This window comes from Bos javanicus, chromosome 12, assembly GCF_032452875.1.
Source record: "Bos javanicus breed banteng chromosome 12, ARS-OSU_banteng_1.0, whole genome shotgun sequence".
Lineage (NCBI taxonomy): Eukaryota > Metazoa > Chordata > Mammalia > Artiodactyla > Bovidae > Bos > Bos javanicus.
In genome coordinates, this window is record NC_083879.1 from 2187465 (window position 1) to 2205255 (window position 17791).

Consider the following 17791-nt stretch of genomic DNA (forward strand, 5'->3'; position numbering starts at 1 on the left):
GCTGGGATTCAGTAGCAAGTAGGACAGCCAAATATCTCTACCCTCTGGTAAAGAAAGACATTCAATAAACAAACTATACACATATATCAATATACACACTCAAAAGCATCAAATATGCAATATAATGTGTTAGCAATATATGCGTATACATACGTATGGTCAGGCCACTCCAAACGACTGTTCTCTTGCTCTCTATACATCCCCTGCATGGCCAGTGCTTGACTCGCCTGCACCCTACTCACCTGAACTTCTGTATCTTGCCCCAGTCATCAGGTGATGGTTGTTCTTATCAAAGGGGCAGTGAAGACAGTGCCCCACCACAGTTTTCCCTGGTAACCGATGAGCCAACATGATGCTTATTCTGCCTATAACTGGCAATCTCCCCATCCCCCTGGGCATGAAGCCTGCCCATCATGCACCACACTTAGTAGGGTGTTGCTCCAGGATCTTGCTTCAGACGTATAAGATCCCTTATCCATTAAACCACTGATGGCTCTGCCAACAACTCTGGTTTCTTTCTTTGGTCTTGAGGCTGGGAAAGCACAGGCCTTTTGGCCTGAAGAGTGCAGCCCAACTACGTAGTATTGCTATCTATCACAAGCAATGATATACTCTAACATTATATGTAATAAACATATCAACATGTTTATGTACATGTATGTATACACATTATCAGATAGTGATGCCAAAAGCTTGACATCTGTGCACCAGTGCCAAATTCAATCTTGGAGAAAGAGTTTTGGGTGAAGTAGAAAAGAATAGCTTTATTTTTTTTGCCAGGCAAAGAGGGAAACAGTTGGTCCCAGACTTGAAAACTTAAGTTCCAACCTAGGAGGCTTTGACAAGGAGTTCAAAGGTTCAAGGGTAGGATTGATGATAGGATTAGAGTGTGTGTACAACCTCTGCTCTGCATCAGGGACTCATTTGAAAAGACCTTGATGCTGGGAAAGATTGAAGGCAGGAGGAGAAGGGGATGACAGAGGGTGAGATGGTTGGATGGCATCACCAACTCAATGGACATGAGTTTGAGCAAGCTCCAGGGGTTGGTGAAGGACAGGGAGGCCTGGCATGCTGCAGTCCATGGGGTTGCAAGAGTTGGACACGACTGAGTGGCTGAACTGAAGTGAACAACCTCTGCTCCTCTAATCTGGTCTCAGGTAATCTTAATGACCTTCTCTGGTTCCTTTAATGTAGCCTCAGGTGGTCTTTTCTCTGGTATGAAGAATGCTGACATCTTATAGAGTTTAAAGACATCTTTGAAGCAGGACCCTGCCCCAAGACTGCATTATTGTTTCCTGGCTACCCCTCCTTTGTCTTTTAATCCCTTCCCTTCCCTAACTAGCAACTAATTGAATCTGCCCTTTGGAAATCAGGGCAAGACATGGAGGCTGGAGTCCTTTTATCATGGAGGATAAAAAGGCTTCCACAACAAGGAGTCCTACCGGGTCCTGCTTGTTTTCGATAATAATATGTACTATAAAGAAAAATAAACAGGAAAGGAAGATACAGAGTAATAGGTTACCCAACAGTATGCAATCGTAAATATAGTGATTAAGAATCACTTTATTCATAAGCTGACCTTTGAGGAACGATCTAAAGGAGATAATGGAATAAACCATGGGGATATTTGGAAGAAGAACTTTCAGGAGGAGGGAAGAGCAAAAACATCAAGGTGACCCCAATGCAATGAGTGAAGGGTAGAGTAATAGAAGTGCGTTCAAAGACGTAAAAGGGAGCCTACCTTTTCAGGCACTATAAAACTTTGTCTGTTGCTCTGAGTAACGAGGGAGCCATTGGATAATTTTGAGCAGAAGAGAACTACGCTCTGATTTATATTTTAAAAGAATTCTGGCTGTTCTGTGTGAGTGAGAAGAGGACATGGAAACTGTTCTGGTGATTCAGGGGAGAGAGTGAGAGGTAGTGGTCAGGCTTGAGGCATATTTTGAGGATTGAATGAGTAGTGTTTACTGTAAGATTGGGCATGGGATGTCAGAAAAAAAGGAATGAAGGAAGACTGAAGTTTTTGGTCCGAACAACTGAAAGTGATACCAAAACTCCCTCTCCGTGCAGCAGTTCCAGATCAAATCTGAGACTCAGAGTTTTGGGTCAGGTAGAAAAGAACAGTTTTATTGTTTGCCAGGCAAAGGGAGACATAGCGGGCTCATGCCCCTCAAAATTCTGTGTTCAACCCATGAGAATATGACAAGGAGCTTTACAGTGATGATTCAAGTGTAGGTCACTGATAAGGACCAGGATATGTGCAGAGCCTTCATTACTTTAATTTGGCCTCACTTCCGTTCAGTTCAGTCATTCAGTCATGTCCGACTCTTTGTCACCCCATGGACTCCGGGAGCTTACTTAAACTCATGTCCATTGAGTTGGTGATGCCATCCAATCATCTTATCCTCTGTCGTCCCTTTCTCCTCCCGCCATCAATCTTTCCCAGCATCAGGGTCTTTTCGAATGAGTCAGCTCTTCGCATCAGGTGGCCAAAGTATTGGAGTTTCAGCTTCAACATCAGTCCTTCCAATGAACAATGAATATTCAGGACTGATTTCCTTTAGGATGGACTGGTTGGATCTCCTTGCAGTCCAAGGGACTCTCAAGAGTCCTCTCCAACACCACAGTTCAAAAGCATCAATTCTTTGACCCACAGCTTTCTTTATAGTCCAACTCTCACATCCATAAGTGACTTCTGGAAAAACAATAGCTTTGACTAGACAGGCCTTTGTGGATAAAGTAATGTCTCTGCTTTGTAATACGCTGTTTAGGTTGGCCATAGCTTTTCTTCCAGGCAGCAAGCATCTTTTAATTTCATGACTGCAGTCACCATCTCAGTGATTTTGGAGCCCAAAAAAATAAAGTCTCTCACTGGTTCCATTGTTTCTCCCTCTATTTGCCATTAAGTGATGGGACTAGATGCCATGATCTTAGTGTTCTGAATGTTGAGTTTTAAGCCAACATTTTCACTCTCCTCTTTCACTTTCATCAAGAAGCTCTTTAATTCTTCTTCGCTTTCTGCCATAAGGGAAGTGTCATCTGCATATCTGATGTTATTGATATTTCTCCCGGCAATCTTGATTCCAGCTAATGCTTCATCCAGTACAGCATTTTGCATGATGTACTCTGCATATAAGTTAAATAAACAGGGTGACAACATACAGCCTTGACCTACTCCTTTCTGAATTTGGAACCAGTCTGTTGTTCCATGTCCAGTTCTAACTGTTGCTTCTTGACCTGCATACAGATTTCTCAGGAGGTAGGTCAGGTGATCTGGTAGTCCCATTTCTTTAAGAATTTAACACAGTTTGTTGTGATCCACACAATCAAAGGCTTTGGCATAGTCAATAAAGCTGAAATAGATGTTTTTTCTGGAACTCTCTTGTTTTTTTGATGATCCAGAGGATGTTGGCAATTTGATCTCTGGTCCTCTGCCTCTTCTAAATTCAGCTTGAACATCTGGAAGTTCACGGTTCACATACTGTTGAAGCCTGGCTTGGAAAATTTTGAGCATTACTTTGCTAGCGTGTGGGATGAGTGCAATTGTGTGGTAGTTTGAGCATTCTTTGGCATTGCCTTTCTTTGAGGTTGGAATGAAAACTAACATTTTCCAGTCCTGTGGCCACTGCTGAGTTTTCCAAATTTGCTGGCATATTGAGTGCAGCACTTTCACAGCATCATCTTTTAGGATTTGAAACAGCCCATCTGGAATTCCATCACCTCCACTAGCTCTGTTCCTAGTGATGCTTCCTAAGGCCCATTTGACTTCACATTCCAGGGTGTCTGATCACTAGGTGAGTCTGTGTCTGTGATCACTAGGTGAGTGATCACACCATCGTGGTTTTCTGGGTCATGAAGACCTTTTTTGTACAGTTCTTCTGTGTATTCTTGCCATCTCTTCTTAATATCTTCTGCTTCTGTTAGGTCTGTACTGTTTCTGTACTTTATTGTGCCTATCTTTGCATGAAATGTTCCCTTGGTATCTCTAATTTTCTTGAAGAGATCTCTAGTCTTTCCCACTTTATTATTTTCCCCTATTTCTTTGCATTGATCACTGAAGACTGCTTTCTTATCTCTCCTTGCTATTCTTTGGAACTCTGCATTCAAATGGTATATCCTTCCTTTCTCCTTTGCCTTTCACTTCTCGTCTTTTCTTGGTTATTTTTAAGGCCTTCTCAGACAACCATTTTGCCTTTTTGCATTTCTTTTTCTTGGGGATGGTCTTGATCTCTGCCTCTTGTACAATGTCACAAATCTCCATCCATAGTTCTTCAGACACTCTGTCTATCAGATCTAATCCCTTGAATCTATTTGTCACTTCCACTATATAATCGTAAGGGATTTGATTCAGGTCATACCTGAATTGGTCTAGCTGTTTTCCCTACTTTCTTCAATTTAAGTCTGTATTTGGCAATAAGGAGTTTATGATCTGAACCATAGTCAGCTCCCAGTCTTGTTTTTGCTGACTGTATAGAGCTTCCCCATCTTTGCCTGCAAAGAATATAATCAATCTGATTTTGGTATGACCATCTGCTGATGTCCATATGTAGAGTCTTCCCTTGTGTTGTTGGAAGAGGGTGTTTGCTATGACCATTGCGTTCCTATGGCAAAACTCTGTTAGCCTTTGACCTGCTTCGTTTTGTACTCCAAGGTCAAATTTGCCTGTTACTCCAGGTGTTTCTTGACTTCCTGCTTTTGCATCCCAGTCCCCTATAATGAAAAGGACATCTTTTGGGGGTGTTAGTTCTAGAAGGTCTTGTAGGTCTTCATAGAATCATTCAACTTCAGCTTCTTCAGTATTACTGGTCAGGCCATAGACTTGGATTACCATGATATTGAATGGTTTGCCTTGGAAATGAACAGAGATCATTCTGTTGTTTTTGAGATTGCATCTGAGTACTGCATTTTGACTATGATGGTTTCTCCATTTCTTCTAAGGGATTCTTGCCCACAATAGTAGATATAATGGTCATCTGAATTAAATTCACCCATTCCAGTCTATTTTAGTTTGCTGATTCCTAAAAATTTGATGTTCATTCTTGCCATCTCCTGTTTGACCACTTCAATTTGCCTTGATTCATGGACCTAACATTCCAGGTTCCTATGCAATATTGCTCTTTACAGCATCAAACTTTACTTTCATCACCAGTCACATCCACAACTGGGTGTCAGTTTTGCTTTGACTCTGTCTGTTCATTATTTATGGAGTTATTTCTCCACTGACCTCTAGTAGCCTATTGGGCACCTACCAACCTGCATCTTTCAGTGTCCTATTTTTTTTTTTTTTTTTTTTTGCCTTTTCATACTGTTCATGGTGTTCTCAAGGCAATAATGCTGAAATGGTTTGCCATTCCCTTCTCCAGTGCACCATATTTTGTCAGAACTCTCCACCATGACCCATCTGTCTTGGGTGGCCCTACACAGCATGGCTTATATTTTCATTGAGTTAGACAAGGCTGTGTTTCATGTGACCAGATTGGTTAGTTTTCTGTGACTGTGGTTTTCATTCTATCTGCCCTCTAATGGAAAATGATAAGAGCCTTGTGGAAGCTTCCTGATGGAAGAGACTGACTAAGGCCTCAGGTTGTCGCCTAAAGAGCCTCTGTAGTTCTCGGGGTTATCAAATTGTGGCCTTCTCTGTGGAATGAAGAATATTTCATCAAGTAGTTAACACCTTCCATAATGGCAGGTGGGGGATTATTTCTGCAGAAGAGCTCAAAGATATTGGTATGTGTATTCCTTGCAAGGGAACCAGAACCCTGCCCCAAGTTTGTGCTATTATTTTATAAAAATTATTTAGTTATTGGTTGTGCTGGGTCTTTTTTGCTGCATGCCAGCTATCTCTAATTGCAGTGAGTAGACGTAACTCTCTAGTTGCAGTGCATGGACTTCTCATTGAGGTGACTTCTCTTATTATGAAGCACAGGCTCTAGGCACACAGGTTTCAGTAATTGCAGCACACGGGCTCAGTAGTTGTGGCACATGGGCTAAGTTGCTCCGTGGCATGTGGAATTTTTCTGGACCAGGGATTGAACCTGTGTCCCCTGCATTGGCAGGTGGATTCTTGTCCACTGTACCACCAGGGAAGTCCCTGTGCCATTATTTTTTGGCTGCTCCTCCCTTGATTCTATATCCTCTCCCTTTTTCTCATTAGCAACTGTTTGAACCTGCCCTGTGGAACTCTGATAAGACCATGCAGGTTGAAGCCTATTCCCTTCAAACAAGAAATGGGGGACACAGAAAGGCTTTAATGCCCAGGAGCCACACAGGGTCCTACTTGGTTTCAAAAGCATGGAAAATTGAAAGAGTAAGGAGCAGAAAACTGCCATAAAAGTGAAACTGCACACCTCAGATGGGACTTGAACTCACTGTCTTTTAACTGAAGTCACATATTAGGTCTCAGGACTTAATGAAGCTCAGTCCTTCATGTGTCCTCACAGAAGGAATTCAGCAAGGCAAAGTGATTGTTAAGAAATATCAGTAAGATCTTACCAAAAAAACACGTGAAACTTATTGAGGGAGATACACTCCAGAGACAGAGTGTGGTCATCTCAGAACATGAGAGACCCCAAATGTGAGCTAGTTAGTTTTGTAGGCTTTGTAATTTCATAGGCTAATGAGCAGGAGGATTATTCCAACTATTTGGGGGAAGAGATGAAGATTTCCAGGAATTGGGCCATTGCCAGTTGTTGGCTGTTTGTGGTTGGTCTTGGAATTGTCATGGTACCTACAGGCATGTAATTTAGCACGCTAATGTACTACAGTGAGCATATAATAAGGCTCAAGGTCAACTCAGAAGTCAAATTTGTGGCCATCTTCAACTCAGTTTGTTCTAACCAGTCTATGTTATGTTCTGAATGTATGTCATTATTTTAAAGGTTGTACCTTGTCCCTTCCCCCCATGTTTCAGAAGTAGTTTTGGAAGGTTGAGGGGAGATAAGCTATGAAGAGTTCAGTTTAGTTGTGTCAAATTGGAGACATCTATTACGTATCTAAATGTTGCTGAACACTCGTTCTTATGCCCAACACAGTGAAGCCAAAAAAACCAAAATGTCCAGGTTTGGAGCAGAGAAACGCTTATTGCAGGGGAAAGCAAGGAGAATGGAAATGTCACGCGAGTGTATGTTCCTCGGTTCTTTGTCTCGTCACAACAAAGATTTGGAGCAACGGACATTTAAGCCCTCGGCGCGTCACAGCTATTGGGTCTTGGACAAACCGTGCTACAGCTCTTAGGCAAATCAGTGTTACAGCTCTATTTTATTTAGAAGATAGCAGGAGAGTGGGGGGGGGGGCGGTGGGAGGGAGAGGGAGAGAGAGAGGGAGAGAGAGAAAGAGAGAGAGAGAGAAAGAGAGAGAGAGCGAAAGAGAGAGAGAGAAAAGAGCGCACGCACGCGGGAGAGAGAGTTCGAGAGAAAGCGCTTTGGCTTCTCCTTTTATATGTTTTTTTTCCTCCACCTGGGCCTGCGCTATGCAAATTGGGCTTAGCCAGGAGTGCTGTTTGTTCTGCCTGAAGTTTTCACTCTGGTCCTCGGACCTTCCTTGTCTTTTAGCCACCGCCATTTTGGACTCCTTTTCCCTATTCTACCTACCTAACAGAAACCTCAAATTCCCAAATAGGTTTCTGGGGAAAGTTTTTATAAGCAAAATTTAGGATGAGGGCTACAGGGTATATGACTTTCTTCTGAATGGCTGACTGTGAGGTAATAGGGCAGTGCTTCAGAAATCTTCTGCTCAGCCGAAAGTCACCCTGCTGCACCTGGGTGGAGACCTTGGAGGAAGAACTCTGACCCTGCCCCAAGGTTGGACTTTTGTTTGTTGACTCTTCCCTTATTTCTGGATCCTCTCCCCTAATTAGCAACTGCTTGAACTAGTCCTTTGGAACTGAGGGAAGATCAAGAAGGTTGAATGAAGCCTATTTGCTATTTAAAAAAAAAAAAAGAAAGAAAGAAACATGAAAAGGACTCCACTGTACCAACAGTGTCCTTCTCAGTTTCATGAGGATCATAATATTGTTACCTGAAATCTGGGTTTGCCTCTAGGTAAATGACACAACCAAGCCAAAAGACACAACCAAGCAAAGATGGGGAGAGGGAAAGATGGATTACTTATAGCAAGTAAGGAGAATGTTGTGGGAGTGGGAGAGGGTGGGCAGTAGGATTTTCCCAAAGCAGTGTTTCCCTGAACAGCAAAGCTGGAGAAGGCTTAAGCTAAGGGTGCCTGCATATTCATGAAGGGCCTCAGGCAGAGGAAAAGTCAGCATAGAATTGGGGCAAAGGTCAACAGAGTTCAAGCTTTAGATGTATGAAGTCACAAGGGTCAGAAAGGTCAACATAATTGATCCTTAGGTTCCAACTGGTCTGGGGTCTCAGCAAAAAGCTACCGTCCTCCACCTGGGTGGGGGCCTTCGTTCTGACAGAACTCAAAGACGTGTGTTAGATTATGATGTTCCTTTGAGGTGTTCCTTTGAGGAGGAACTAGAACTCTATTTTATATCACTCAACCATTGTTTCTTGACTGCTTCTCCTTTGTTCCTGCATTCTCTTAAATCATTAATTCAGTTCAGTTCAGTCGCACAGTAGTGTCCGACTCTTTGCAACCCCATGAATCGCAGCACGCCAGGCCTCCCTGTCCATCACCAACTCCCAGAGTTCACTCAGACTCACATCCATCGAGTCAGTGATGCCATCCAGCCATCTCATCCTCTGTCGTCCCTTTCTCCTCCTGCCCCCAATCCCTCTCAGCATCAGAGTCTTTTCCAATGAGTCAACTCTTCGCATGAGGTGGCCAAAGTACTGGAGTTTCAGCTTTAGCATCATTCCTTCCTGAGACCTATTCAAGGGCACGTAGAAGGCAATGGCAGTACTCTTTCCAGTACTAATTTCTAGTAGTAATTTCCAGTACTCTTGCCTGGAAAATCCCATGGACACAGGAGCCTGGTAGGCTACAGTCCTTGGGTGGCAAAGAGTTGGACATGACTGAGCGACTTCACTTTCACTTTTCACTTTCATGCATTGGAGAAGGAAATGGCCACCCACTCCAATGTTCTTGCCTGGAAAATCCCAGGGACGGGGGAGCCTGGTGGGCTTCTGTCTATGGGTCACACAGAATCGGACACCACTGAAGCGACTTTGCAGCAGCAGCTCAGACACGACTGAACTGACTTAGCATACATGCATGCATTGGAGAAGGAAATGGCAACCCACTCCAGTATTCTTGCCTAGAGAATCCCAGGTATGGAGGAGCCTGGTGGGCTGCCATCTATGGGGTCGCAGAGTCAGACACCATTGACGTGACTTAGCATTCAAGGGCAAGCACTGAGGCAGACTTAGACCACAAAATGACTTAGGCCAAAATTGACTTCTCTTATGTTAGGAAAACCATGCCTGTTTCTTTTTTGAGGGGATCCACTAACCTAGATAGAATAACCCACAATTACAAAATGATAATATTCATTCCAAAGCCAAGTGCATAAACATTTTCATATATTTATAATTTTTAAGACCCTGCTAATGATTGCTTATGTGGTTATATAAATATCTGGAGGTTTAAAATTAATTAGCCCTTATATTAACATATTATTTTCCCAAATGAATAGGAATTATAACAACTAACCACAAAGAGTGTTATACAAGAATAAGCAAAGGTAGAATTTGATCTAACTTATTTTTCATCTAGGCAAAGCTATGGTTTTTCTAGTAGTCATGTATGTATGTGAGAGTTGGACTATAAAGAAAGCTGAGCACTGAAGTATTGATGTTTTTAAACTATGGTGTTGGAGAAGACTCTTGAGAGTCCCTTGAACTGCAAGGAGATCCAACCAGTCCATCCTAAAGGAAATCAGTCCTGAATATTCATTGTTCATTGGAAGGACTGATGTTGAAGCTGAAACTCCAATACTTTGGCCACCTGATGCGAAGAGCTGACTCATTGGAAAAGACTCGGATGCTGGGAAAGATTGAAGGCGAGAGGAGAAGGTGATGAGAGAGGATGAGATGGTTGGATGGCATCTCTGACTCAATGGACATGAGTTTGAGTAAACTCTGGGAGTTGGTGATGGACAGGGAGGCCTGGCGTGCTGCAGTCCATGGGGTCATAAAGAGTTGGACACGACTGAGTGACTGAACTGACTGGTTTTGCATATTAATCACATAATTTGGAAATTTTTGTATTTACAAAAAAAGTAGACACATTCCTCCACTCTGGCTACTGTTGATTTCCCTTCCAAAGTCATCTGCTCTAACAAAACTATGAAAATTGAAAACTATTGATCCCAGTTTATCCACATGTACTTGAGAGAAATAAAATCTGGTTCATTTTTAATTTTTTTTTTTAATTCATGAGCTTATATCTGGCATTCAGTCATGCAGAAGTGTAATTTGCTACTCATGTTCTCTTCATTTTAAAGTCAGCTTATTCGAGTCTCTGGTGTCAGAACAAATGTATCCAGAGTTCCAAAGCATGTACATCACCCCTTTCATTTCACAGCATCCCAGAGAAATCAGGATCTGAGGCCACTCAGAACACAATCTATGCTGATCCCAGGCCAGTGGGTCATAGTAACCCTCAAACCTGTGGGTCAGAGACAAATGGATGTGTGAAGCAGAAATACAGTTACATTTATGTCATTACTTCTGTGATTCAATTGATTCAACTTGGACATTTTATCACATTTTTCACTTGTTTCAACAGCCTTTAGGTAAACAATAAAAGAACCTTGGATTTCAATTAGCAGGAAAAATTCTTAGATGGCAAAAAGAATGAAGAGAGGAATGAGGGAAGGATGCAGTTAAGGATAAAGATAGAATTTTTTTTAAAGAAAAGGAAGGAAGTATGGGAAGGAGGGAGGGGAGAAATGAACCAAGGACTCCTCCAAATCCAACTTTGGGTTTATTACATTTTCTTCAGTGTTTTGCTGCATCTCATTTCCTAGCCACTACTTTGCTAAGTAGTTTTCAGATTCTGACTAGTCTGGTTTTGTGATTTCTGTCCATCTAATTATTTTCCTTCTATTGATAATAATCCTCAGAGAACTTAGAAACAGATACGTTTGCCTATTTACCTAAACATAACATTTTGATCTAAGCAAAAATCCAAAGTGAAGAGCTGATTATACAATTAACAGCATACTCCATTTTAACCTCAAGATCACCAAGGGTTCCTTCCTAACCTCCTGAGGAAGGGATAGGCTCCCCCTCATCAGCGAGAACTACAATAAATCTGAAATCTCATGCTTGGGCTGCTATCTGTGAATAAAATGTGTTTGAATACAGAAAGCTTCAGACTGGTATTTTTAAATTAAATTATCCAGGTAATTGCACAATTCTTCATATCATTACCCTATTAGCAGCTTCAGCTGATATATGCATCAACTAAGCTAAGGGCTTGTCTGAATGCTAACTTTTTATTCTGCTTAGTTGCAACCACTGAGGTTCCCTATATTCCTTTTATTGGCCAGTCATGTCCGACTCTTTGTGACCCCATGGACTGTAGCCCACTAGGCTCCTCTGTCCATGGGATTTCCCAGGCAAGAACACTGGAGTGGGTAGCCATCCCTTCTTCCAGGGGCTCTTCCTAACCCAGGGATCAAACTGAGGTCTTCTATATTGCAGGCAGATTCTTTACCATCTGAGCCACCAGGGAAGCCTTTTTTAGTCACTAGTTTCAAAAGAAATGTAAGGAAGGAAAAAAAAAAAGCTAGAAAGAAGAAGGAAAGATGAGTGATTTGATCATCACAAACCCCAGAACCCTGTTAAAAAGTATTTGTACTTTAAAAAATCTTTTTTGCTGAAAGCTTTTTCAGGAGAAATAAATTATACTGACTCTATATAAATAAAAGCAGAAAAAGAGCAAAGACGAACATGAACATATATTACCAATGCCATTCATCAAATATACTTGACACTTCAATCTAATCCGGCAAATGAAAACACAGAAGTTTATAGAGTTATAGGAAGTAAGCAATTTAAACATACCAGGGCACGAGGTCATCTAACAATACAAGAAGGAAGATGTTCCCTTTTTTCTCTTTCATTCTTTCACTTCTCTCAGATACTGATTGATATCCATGTTTCTCACAGGGTGAGGTGATCTTCAAATCAGATAATTAATAATAGCAGTCCAAATGTTCCTGAACAATCCTCCTTGCTCTAATGTCATAAAATAAAAGGACTTTTCATGCATTTCACACCATCATTATAGTGCAGGGTTTCTCTTTCCATAATAAAGTAATACATTTCTTAACTAATTAGTTCATTAATTTTAAACGTGATTCCAGTTTTAAAAAAAATACTCATTGAGACAGTTAATCCTTCTTAAAAGTGTGTGAGGTTATAAAAAACAGTTCCCTGAGCACTGTCACCACCAATCATTAATGGTCTGAATGGGTGAGGAAATACAGAGCTGAGAAAAACACATCTCATTTGTTTTTGAAGGCAAACCTCCAAGGCTGCTTTATAACCAGAAATCATATCCATGTCATGCAGATGCTGTGGTAAACTTTACGGTTCCAATTAGGAAAGGACAGTTTTCAATGCACTGCTCAAACGCTTTGCTAGTCTATATGTAAATACTTCACTAAAACCACTGAACGGTGATGGAGTTCAATATTAATATCGCAAATTAAAGATGACATCTGAATGCCTACTATCCAGAAGAGTGATCAGCGCTCATGGCAAGGCAATAATCAGCAGCTTAAGCAACTTTCAAGCACCATGGGGGAAAAAACAAATGTGATGGAGCTCGGAAATTGCATTGGTGCATGAAGAACATACCATAGAGCAACTGCAGATTGACCTGGTGATGAAGTGGAGGATATGACCATATGCTGCCATAAAGGATATTTGGAAACAGCCTCGAGAATATCCCCCAAGAGCTCATGACTATTACCTGGTGTATTCCCATTAATTGACAATGTAAACTATCTGTAAGAGTGAAATAAGCTGTCAAAATAATTGCCTGTCCTGGGAGGAAAACATTGCATGAAAGATGATGATCACACCCACCACATTTTTCCACCAGAAATACTGAAGGATTATGATGCCTAGATTTCCCTTAAGTTCCATCGTCACTGCCTTGAAGAGAAGAATGGTTTCCACTTCTGTACTTGGATCATCTGGATTGGGAAAATAAGTATGTGAAAGTGAAAATTGGAATAGAAAGTCATATGAGAGGTAAGAGGTGATCAGAGAATTTAGAATCCCAAACACACTGGGACTCTAAATCCCAGACTTAGAATCCCGAGTCTGTGATATTCTAAGGATACTACTCTGAGCCTGCATCCTCTGGGAAGTCAGGTTTTACTTCCAGAAACCAGTCATATGAAGCAAGCAATGGAGTGAGCACTGATGGCCTCAGACACGAGGCCTAAATCTAAGAATCCCCTCAAAGGAAGCCACGCAGCTCCGCAGACACCGGTCCCTCACTTCTTCCTTCTTGTTGCGAAAAAGTCAAGAAGTGAAAATGAACACAGCTGCAAAGAGATATTATGTTCCCATGACAGCCTGTGCTGGGGTCACAAGGACAGACTGTGAGGGAAAGTCTGCCGAGGTTCAGTGTCTGGCCCTTCTACCTCCCAGCCCTGTGGCCTTGGGTAGGTTACTTAATCTCTCTGTGCTTCAGCTTTTCTCTGTAAAACGTGGCCGCCTCACAGACCAGGGCCGGCCCTGTGTCCTACAGCTGCCATGCTTGCTGGACTTGGTTGCTCAGTCATATCCGAGTCTTTGCAACCCAATGGACCACAGCCCAGCAGGCTCCGCTGTCCGTGGGGATCTCCAGGTCAGAATACTGGAGTGGGTTATCACACCCTCCTCCAGGGGATCTTCCCAACCCAGGGATCGCACCCAGGTTTCCCGCATTGCAGGTGGATTCTTTCCTGTCTGAGCCACCAAGGAAGTTGTTTTTGTCTTCCTGGCCCTAGTCTAGGGCCATGTTGAGAGAGTAAATTAAGGATCCAAGGTTGTTCTGGCCTCAGTTCATCCTCTCTCTGCTTCAAAAATGAGAAAGGGGATTTTTTTTTTTTTTAATGTCCAATGGATGAGTTGTTTTTAACTCCAGTTGTTGGATTCCACATTTCATTTATCTATTTACTTACTTATTTTTGGCCGTACTGCAGCATGCGAGGATCTTCGCCTTCTGACAGGGACCAAAGCCATGTCCCCTGCAGTGGAAGCGAGAGTCTTAACCACCGGACCTCCAGGTAGGTCCCCAGAAGGGGAACTCGTCTACTGGAGCCTCCTCATCCTGGCTGCTGAATCAGGGCCCAGGGGTGTTCCTCCCCGACGCCCTCTCCACATGCAGACCTGACGGCGGGCCGGGCCCACAGCGCCGCCCTGTGGCCTGCTGTGTGCTGTTTTCCCACCAGGTTGCTCTGCTTTCAAGCAGGGGAGATAGATAGATCCAGCCCCAGGCAGAAAGTGGAGCCAAACGGCCCTGAGCCCCGTGCCGACTCCGTGTGCCTCGCCACTAGGGAAACTCAAGTCTTCTCCCCTGGTTTTTTTTCGGGGGGGATTTGCATTAGAATCCTCGTCTCAGGGTCTTCTGGGCAAACCCAGACTAAGACACTCAGTTGGTGTCTTCTGCTGCTGTCACTGGAGTGTGAAAAAGGTTAAGAAACGCCGGTGGTTGCATACCTTTGGGTGTTAGACACTGTCAGCAGGCACCTGTGAGCCGGTGAACCAAGTGGAAAATGACCCTAAACACTGGCAGGCCATGCTAATCTTCATTACTTTTATTTGTCAACTACTCTTTCTGAATATTCTTTTGTTCCAAGAGGCTTTCAACTAGGAGTATGTAAAGGAAAGAAACAGGAGATAGAAAGAGTACCGAGAGAACCCTGCTTTCTGCTCTAACTGCTGTCCGCAGAGACAGGCTGCGCAGAACAGATGCTGTGTCAGGTTGAGATTCCCTCACCTGTACTTTTCCAGGAGGCTGACACCAGCAGGACGATGTGACGCGAGAGCAGGGTCCCTGTAACAACCATCTACCACGGCTGCACAATCCATAACAGCTGTGATAGAGAAAGCAACTGTAATAAAGACACATTACCTCGCCTCTGTGAGATCAAACAATGCTCAGATTGATGGAGGCTACACTTTGATGTCTCCTGAAAAGTCCGTGTTTCTGGATATCGCTGAACTACCAAGACTTTTCCTAAGGTAAGGTTAAAAAAATAATTGTGGTTTAGGCTCCTATTTCAAAAGGAGAACAAACTGCTATTTAAGTTCTGTGTGAGGACAACAGAGACCCCAAATATAGACAGTGTCTCTGACCTGCTGTACCATAGAAGAAAAATAAAGCTGGGCCATCCATTAATACCTGCCTTGAATTCAGGAGTAGTTGGAGTGCAGGCCAGGCAGGAGGTATTATTATTTAATGGCTACTTTAACAGAGATGTACATGTGAGCCTTCTTCATGGGCAAAAAGCTTCCATTCTCTAAGATGCCTGTCACTCTCCAATTAAAAACATATTTATTGTCAAGGGGTAGTAGAATATTGGTTTCCTTCCACCTGTATTTTGTCTATTGTTGAAAACCTTACATAAAGAAAAAGTTAGAGGACGAGATGAGCTTCTTGTAAGTCCAGAGTGGGGAAATACTGCCACTTAAAAAATAACATTTCTGAAAGAAAGCAGAGGTGTCAGAGACAAAGAGAAAAGGGGGTGATGTGTCAGTCAGTCAATAGTCTTTATTGAACACTCACTGTGTGGGGAGAACACGAAAGGCATAATACACTCCTTGCTTGTTCTCCAGGAGCTTGGGATCCAAAGAAAGGACAAGCATTAACACAAGGAAACATGCATAAAGCATATGACTAATTGCAACTTAAAAGAGCCATGTGTGAGTGAATGAGAGAGAGTATGTGCATGGGTGGGTGGGTGTGTTTAAAAGGAGCTTTTCAGTGTTTTCAGGACTGAAAGTAAGATACAGTCCTGGTAATGAAATCAGAGAATAAACCACTGAACACAGGAGAAATGATACAAGAATACCAATTATCCTGCAGTACTTTTGTCTTTCAGTTGACTCTTCTCTGAGTGTAAATCAGAAGTGGAAATATAACACAGGATACCTTTCTTGTCATTGGCATGTCGAGTAACTGGCATCCTCCCTTGTCTGATAGCTGACGCTTCAAAGATATGCATCATGTGTATTACTGTTCCACCTCACGAAAGTGATTTGACTTGAAAATGCAATGACAGAGAGCCATATTGGGGAACAGAAATTGTTTACATAATTGCTTGGTCTGTTGGTGAATACAGACCTTCATTTAGAATTCATTATTTTATAAACTGCACAAAGGGATTTCTAAGTTGTCAAGCTTGGTTTGTAAAAAATAAAATAAAAAGATAATGATAAAATGTCTGGCACCAGCTTTTCTGACTGTAATTTTTTTTCCTTCATTCTATTCATCTTCCCAGTCATAGCAGGTACTCCATCAGCTGTGATAGCTGCTATTTTCTCTGGATTTAGATCAAACAACCTCAGAACATCCATCAGGGCCATTTTTACATCCTTTCTCCTTTGATGCCAAACCCCAAAGATTCCCTATCACGTAGAGTCTGCAAGTTGTTGGACTGACGAGCATTAGTAACCTTGGAATGTCACCCAGACGCAGCTTTCATACTGGAGGAGGCTAATGAATTTTGCTGCGACCAACTTGGTCTTGAAATGATTTTTCTTTAGGTCACCTTTCATAGTTAAAATACTTTGCTTTCTCATAGTTTACTTTTTGTCTGCCCAGTGAAAGTGGCAGAGAAGACTGGGCCAGAGAACAACAGTTTGGAGTGCAAAATTCTGATGTGTGCTTTTAACACTGAACATTTTTAAATCATCTCAACAAAACCTTATTTTTTACACACACATATTAAAATTATATTAAGTGTACATATATTGTTTGGTTTTATTTTTAAAGGATATCTTATGCTTAAAATGTTAAAAACCCTAAAGTGTGGACTTTACTTTTATTATCATATTTAGCAGATGAGGACCATCTAAGCAATTAAAGTTTTGTCCAGATTAAAAAATGTACAGTCTCAAAAGCCCATATCAGAATTTTGTGCTCTAGACTCTCTTGTTCTGCGGCTCAGTCCTCTTTGCCACCCGTACTCAGCAAGCAAAAATAAAACCAGGAGAAAATGACCTAACAAAAAATCATTTTACACATACACACACACACACACACACAAGACTTTTAAGTATAAATACAATTTTCATTCAGTTCAGTCGCTCAGTCATTTCCGACTCTTTGCAACCTCATGGACTGCAGCATGTCAGGCCACCCTGTCCATCACCAACTCCCAGAGCTTGCTCAAACTCATGTCCATTGAGTCGGTCATGCCATCCAACCATCTCATCCCCTGTCGTCCCCTTCTCCTCCTGCCCCCAATCCCTTCTAGCATCAGGGTATTTTCTAATGAGTCAGTTCTTCACATCAGGTGACCAAAATATTGGAGTTTCAACTTCAACATCAGTCCTTTCAATGAATATTCAGGACTGATTTCCTTTAGGATGGACTGGTTGGATCTCTTTGCAGTCCAAGGGACTCTCAAGAGTCTTCTCAGACACCACAGTTCAAAAGCATCAATTCTTCAGCACTCAGCTTTCTTTATAGTCCAACTCTCACATCCATACATGACTACTAGAAAAACCATATCCTTGACTAGACGGACCTTTGTTGTTGGCAAATCAACGTCTCTGCTTTTTAACATGCTGTCTAGGTTGGTCATAACTTTTCTCCCAAGGAGTAAGCGTCTTTTAATTTCATGGCTGCAATCACCATCTGCAGTGATTTTGGAGCC